Source organism: Melozone crissalis, unplaced genomic scaffold, assembly GCF_028551555.1.
Source record: "Melozone crissalis strain CALT ecotype California unplaced genomic scaffold, PUWL_Pcris_2 ptg000066l_1, whole genome shotgun sequence".
NCBI classification, from domain to species: Eukaryota; Metazoa; Chordata; class Aves; order Passeriformes; family Passerellidae; genus Melozone; species Melozone crissalis.
This window is the reverse complement of record NW_026535844.1, coordinates 9,544,910-9,551,547: the sequence shown is the minus strand read 5'-3', so window position 1 is coordinate 9,551,547 and position 6,638 is coordinate 9,544,910.

The following is a 6,638-nucleotide window of genomic DNA, read 5'->3' as shown; positions in this document are numbered from 1 at the left end:
TCCAGAGTGGCCCCCTGAGCTTCCAGCCTGATGTGGGGTGGTGGGGGTAGGGGGTGCCTCCCCTTGCCTGCACAGTGGTGTTCCTGTGGATGGGAGAAGGCCAGAGTCACTTCCTGAACGGCCCTGAGTGGGTGAGGTTCATGGACAAGAACATCTATAACCTAAAGCAGCTCCAGCACTTCAACAGTGCTTTGGGCACTTTGAGGGGATACCCCATATGGGAACACCCAGGCCCACTACTGGAACACCCAGCTGGAATTACTGGAGAAGAGATGGGCTCAGGTACTGCAGTACAGGGACACATACTGTTGGCACACCCCAATCACCTGGCATGAGCAGCCCTTTTTTTGAGGAAAACAACCCCAAAGCTCCATAAAAATCCCCAAACCCTCCTGATTAACCCCTTAATCCCAAATTCTCCTTTAAATCAAATTGAAATAGTTGGTGTTTGAAGATCTTTGTTTAATTCCTTTGTTTTAGCCCCAATTTCATCTGTTTGTAAGAGATTAAAATGGCTCAAAAGAAAACGAAGGCCCAAACAGAAGGATTTGCGTGTTGGTGTCCTGTGAGTATCTCTGTAGCTGGGCTGTTTGGGTGGGAAGAGCCCTTTTTGCAGCCTTTGATTTGAATAGTTTGGTGTTTGCACCAATCCATCACCACTTGTCTGTGGAAGATGCCTGTGGGCCATAGGGAATTAGAACAATTGAATTAAAAAGACCTCTTGGTTGCAAAAGACCTTAAAGATCATCCAGTTTTGCTTGATGAAGAAAATGAGTGGTGGCTGCTGGTGAGATTTTTTGGGGTCTAAAGTCAACAAGACTGCTCTGCCCAATGAATTTCCATTATTGGTCTGCATTCTAATGGATGTTCCTTCCCCTGCATTCATCAGGGTGCCTGTGGGGAACAAGGAGGATGTGGACATCACTAGCCAGTTGTCTTCCCAATGTGGATCACTTGGAATGTGGGTAAACAGGTCTCTGCCCAATGTGGTTCAGCAGGAAAATTGGTCAACATATCTTTTTCCAGTGTAGACCACTGGGTCTCTGCCCAATGGGGGTCACCATGGATCATCCAATATTTGTCCTCTGATGGGTGACAAAGTTGGACAAAGCTCTTCCTGCAGTCAGGGCACTTGCAGGGCTTCCCTTACACGTGGGACCAGTGGTGTGAGGTCAAGGCATCGCTCTGGGTGATGAGGTGGGAGCTCCAGTTGAAGCTCTTCCCACTTGGGACGCTCACAGGGCCATTCCCCAGTAGGGACCTTCTGGTGGCTGGGGCGGTGAGAGCGGTCACTGAAGCTCTTCCCACATTCCAAACACCTACAGAGCCATTTCCCTGTGTGGATCTTCTGGTGGAGGATCAGGGTGGAGCTCTGAGTGAAGCGCTTCCCACATTCCTCATGCTCAGGGCCACTTCCCTGTGTGCACCCATGGGTGGATGAGGGTTTCTCTTTGGTGTGAATATGCTGCCGGACCCCCAGGTCAGAGCTCTGGCTGAAGTTCTGGCTGCCTTCCAAGCACAGGGAGGGTCTTTCCTCCTCTCAGCTCCCCAGGCTGGGTTTGCAGCCCCTCCTCGTGTGGGATCTCTGGGGCTTTTCCTTCCCATTGGATTCCCATGCCATGGAGCCATTCCAAACGGCCTCTTTCACAAGGTTCTGTGGCAGGGATTTGTTCTCCCTGGTCTCTGTCCACAGCTCAGTGCCTGGGGGCGGAAGGACAAGGAGAGGATGGTGTTTTCCTCCATGGCAGAGGGAAGGGGAAGGAGATCCTTCAATCCGTCCCCAACAGAACAGCATCAGCAGAGGGGTTGTCCTGCAGTCCAGGGCAATTTTCAGCTAAAAGATAGAGCAGGGGAAAGGGGCAGTGACTTCCTCCTGACTTGCCTGGGTGTCCTGGGCCATCTTCCTCTATCGCAGTCAGGCTCACTGCAGCCCCGGGTCCAGTCCAGCTGGGGACAATGTGGCAAAATAGAGGGACGGGAACAATGGATTTGCCTGAAAAATAGAGCACTTTACCAACAAAATAACAAACACAGAAACCACAGGATCTAAGGGTTAAGATCCAGTGATGGAGCAGGGATAACAATAACAATATATAGGGGTACTCTGAGGGCAGGGGTCCAATCAGCAGCATGAACTCGGAACATGACCTTACATGTGACAGATCCTGAACCAACTGAGAACAAGAACATGACTTAATGCAGAATAGTTCCATTAACATACCATCAACATACTAACTCCCATGACCACACTCTTCTCACCATGACCTGACCAGATAGCTCTCTTTCAGTATCCTGTTTCCCATGGTCTAGGGTTGATGCCTCCTGTATATGCCACTGAGGCTAAACCACTATTCATCCTAGCTGGTTGCATTCCTACATTCCTCTTCCTTGCAGCCTCCTCCTCCATCTGGCCAAATTTTGGAATAAGAAATCCTTTTTTGGGAGGGTAAACAAGGTGTGAGCTTGTTGGGTTGGCAGTTCCTCCTGCCCAAGTCTATCTCTAGAAGTCACTGGGCATCTGGTGCCCACAGAGATTTTCAAAACACCAAGATTCAGCCCAAAACCCATCTCTGATCTCTCTGCTTTGAGGTTCTTGGGGCTCCCCCTGCCTGAGCTGCTGAAGGTCCCACATGTATTAGGGGTTCCCTGTCTGAAGCCTGCTGGCAGTCCCAGGAATTGTCCCTCTTCAGACTCCCCCTTTTCCCAGCCTACACTTCAGGGAGCTCTGTGTCCCCCTGAGCTGTTGGGCTCCCTCCTCTCCCGGCCCCCCATTCCGAGTTCCGGGGTACCCGGGGCTCTCCCCGATCCATGTTACCCCCACCTCCAGTCTGCCAGAGGTCCCACAGTTCCAGTGTCGCCCATTTCCATTTTCCCCTCTCCAGGGGTCCCAGGCTTTCCCACATTCGGCTCTCCTGGGGAGTCCCCAAACCAGCGTGCCACACCCCTGGCCAGCCCCGGGCAATTGCCGGCAGCAGCCACAGGATGCCCCCCAAAAACAACGCTCCTGGGGACTGCCCAAGATACCTGAGACAAGCTCCCTGTCCCTGGGCACCGGAGGGATGTGAGGGGCCAATCCTCCTGGGGCGGAGGGGCTGCAGTTGCAGTGAATGGTGAATGCATGAGATACCTCCTCTCCCCTCTCCTCTTCCTCCTCCCGCTTTCTCCTCCTCTATCCCTTTGGCTGTGGGCCAGGAGCTCTCAGGTCAGTGGGGGACATGATGGGAAAATGGGGGAAGAGGGGGGAAATATGGGAGGGATCCCCAAAAGGAGCAAGAGAGAGGGTAGGCCACCCCCAAACTGATCGGAGGGGAACTGGGGCTGTAGAGGAGGATGCGACAGGGGTGGGAGAGGGGATATAAGAGGTGGTGGGTCAGTGCAAACATGCTCTTATGGGTGTTCCTTCGTGTTCCTCATCACTTAATCCCCAGAGTGGTTCCGGGGGCTCTGAGGGGGTAGACCCACTCTGGGGGTTTCCCAGCCCTCCATCCATTGGGGGGTTCCCCCCACCCAGCAGCCGGTGCTGTGGCGGGCACATGGCAGAGCGGGGTGTGAGAAAGGGGGCAGGGGTGGCCTCTTGAGCCCCCAACCTGCTGTGGGGCGCAGGGGGTTGCTGGGGGTTGAGGTGCCACTGACCTGCCTCTGCCCACAGAGGGGTGTTCAGAGGGTGGGAAAGGCCGAGTGCCACTCCCTGAAGGACCCTGAGCAGGTGAGGTTCATGGACAGGAGCACCTGCACAAGCAGCAGCTCAGGCGCTGTGGCAGGGACACCTCCCTCTGCCTTCGCTGCCTACCAGCACATGGGGAATGGCCTTACAGGTGTGGGAAACGAGGAAAGAGGTTTTGGAGCAGCTCAGATTTCGTGAAGCATCAGTGGACACACTCGGGGAAGAGCCCGTCCACCCTTCCCCAAGCCAAAGCATGATCTGAGAAATGCGATTTAGGCCTTGGCCTTGATGATCAAACCCTGGGCTCAGCTCCTTTGGCGCTTGCCACAAGCACTATCTGCTCCAGGGACTGGTGCTGTCCAAAATGCTCCTGCTTATTAACTAACAGCCTTGAAAACTTTTTTTTTTGCCTGAGTAACATCCCAAATGGGATCATATTTTAGTTCTCAACCTTTTCCAGAAAGTCACCAGCCTGAGCTTGGGCCAGGATGGACAATGTCTGTGAATAAAGCCCATCCCTTGGGCCCTATAAACAGCAGCCCTGAGTGAGTGAGTTACAGTACAAGCTGGCTTGTCCTGGGCAATTTCACCCAGTCACATCTGCACCCCAAGCTGCAGACATCTCACTGCTCAGAGAACTGAGAGGTGTTAAGATCAGACCAATGAGTGGTTTAGACTGGGGCATTTTCAAACCCCCTGTATGAAGCTGGGTTCAAACAATAAAGCTCTCTCTATTGTTGCCACTTGCAGCTCTGGAGTGTGCCTCTGTCTCTGAGCACCGGCTCCACGTTACCCCCTTGCAGCTCTGCTGGGCTGCAGCAGCTGCGACAGCGACCTCCGTGCGCTGGGGCCTCTGTGAGCTGGGAACCCTCCTGTTTGCTGCCCCTGGGGCACCTTGAATGGTGCTGGGCTGAGCCCCCCGCTCCTCCTCGAGGCTCTGCCCTGCTCCTGGTGGGAAGATGCAAAGGCAACTGAAGGGAGAGTTCCACTGCATTCCAGGGGAATTTCCTGCAGGGACCTCGTACAGACTCCTTCTGTCCATACGTGTGTGACGCTGAATATGCCAGAGCAAATGTCCTGGGAACGCTGCCCTCCTGGAGTTGGAAGTACTTAAGATATGTCAGTTGGGCCTGTGGGTATGTTCCTGTTGTGGTGTAATAAATTCTGTCTGAAGTTAGTGATTAATTTTCAGTTAAGTGCTGTTAAATTAAGTGCTATTGGGCTTTTAAGCCTAAACTGTTGAAATCCAGGCTTAGCTCTGCACAGGTGTCTACTCTGACCCTTGTGACTCAGCAGTGGAGTCTTCCATATTCCCTTTTATCACTACCTTTTTCTATCCTTTTCTCTCCCCTGCTCTTCTGTCCCATGCCCCCCGCCCCCATCCAGTAAAATGTTTTGGGTTTATTTCAGTTTGGATTGATTAATTTTTGCTGTTTCTCAGAGTGCTTTAAGCATTGAGTAAGTGGCAGAGTGAACCTTGCCAGAGAACTTTGTTGTAGGGTCATTTTCATATGAGGCCTGGTTTTGCTGATGGGTTTCCTGGCGATTCTTTAAGTGACCTTAAAACATTGGAGCCCAAGAGAACAGCTCTGCAAACATCCAAGGGCAGGAGCTGCTCCAGGCAGTGTTTGTATTGAATGTGGGGGGAGGAGGAGAAGGGATGGAGAAGGAGCGAGAGAAAGGATGGACAAGGAAGGAGAAAAAAAGCGGGATTAAGAAGGAGGAAGAGGAGGAGTAGGGAGAGACAAGGAGGAGGAAGAGGGAAAAGGAGGTGGTCACTGTTTGTGCAGCCCAGCTCGCCCCTGGGGTTTCTCCCTCCCTGCATTTTGCAGGTAACTGGAGAAGAGGAGCTCGGCCCAAATATCTTGGGGCATCCCTGGGACTCTTTTTTTGAGCAGAGTAGGATATTTTCAGCTTGCAGGACTTCAAGGCTGACCTGCAAATGCTCCTTAGTGAGATACTGGGGGTCCCTGCAATGGGTGGTGCAGTGCAGGGTTCCCAGAGCCATGGGGAAGCATTGAGGGTTGCTGGCAAGGACAGCAGTATTGGAGACCTCGGGGAGAGCCAGGCTAGGGGGAAACACGGAATCCCCGGTGTGGGGAGAGGCGCCAAACTGGTGCTGGGGGACCCGCAGAAGGTTGGAGGGGCAGGAGAAAGAGGGAGGAGCCCCAGGGCCCTGAAACCAGGATCCTAAGAGGGAGGACCCAAGGCAGTCTTGATATGAGGAGAGATAACCAACATAGGAGGGAAGCCAGGACCCCCAACAGCAGAGGGAAGGAGGATCCCTGGGACACAGTCAGGAGAGAAAGAACCCCTGGGATGCCCCAAACCCTGGGCATTCATAAGCTGGATCTCAGAGAAGAGGAACCATCTGGACCCATCGTACCCCCAAGCAGCCCAGAGAAGGGGAGCCTCAAAAACCCCAAAGTGGGAAGACCATAGAGGGAAGACACCTGAAACTGCCAGGAGCACACACAGCCTGAAGAGGCTGGGGACCCTGTAGAGATCTAACTTTAAATGCATGCAGGACCCCCAGCATCCTGCATAGGGGAGACCCCCAGAACCCCAAAGTCAGGAGACCATGGAAAGGTGTTTGTACCAGTGGGCACACTACAGCCTGGCAAAGGTCAAAGATCCCGAGAGATGTCACAGTGCACACATGTAGCGCAGATGCTGAAAAGTGGCAAAGCTGAATAACCTCGCTCAGCTTCAGTCCTGTGCAGATCACAGAAGGCGAAGAATGAAGCAGCAGAGCAATGGGCTTTTGTGCCCACTGAAGGGAATTGCAAAAATCCAGCAGCTGCTCATTCACAAGCACAGTCAGCTGTGTGTGCTCTTGCTTCTTGAAAAACTCACCGGTGCCCTTCTTTTCTCACAGGAGGGGTTTTTGGTCTGCATCTTGTTTTGGAGGTTTGTGTTGATACAGAATGCCTGGTGAGTTCTGGAGATGGATTTGAGGGAAGTCCTTCCCCTC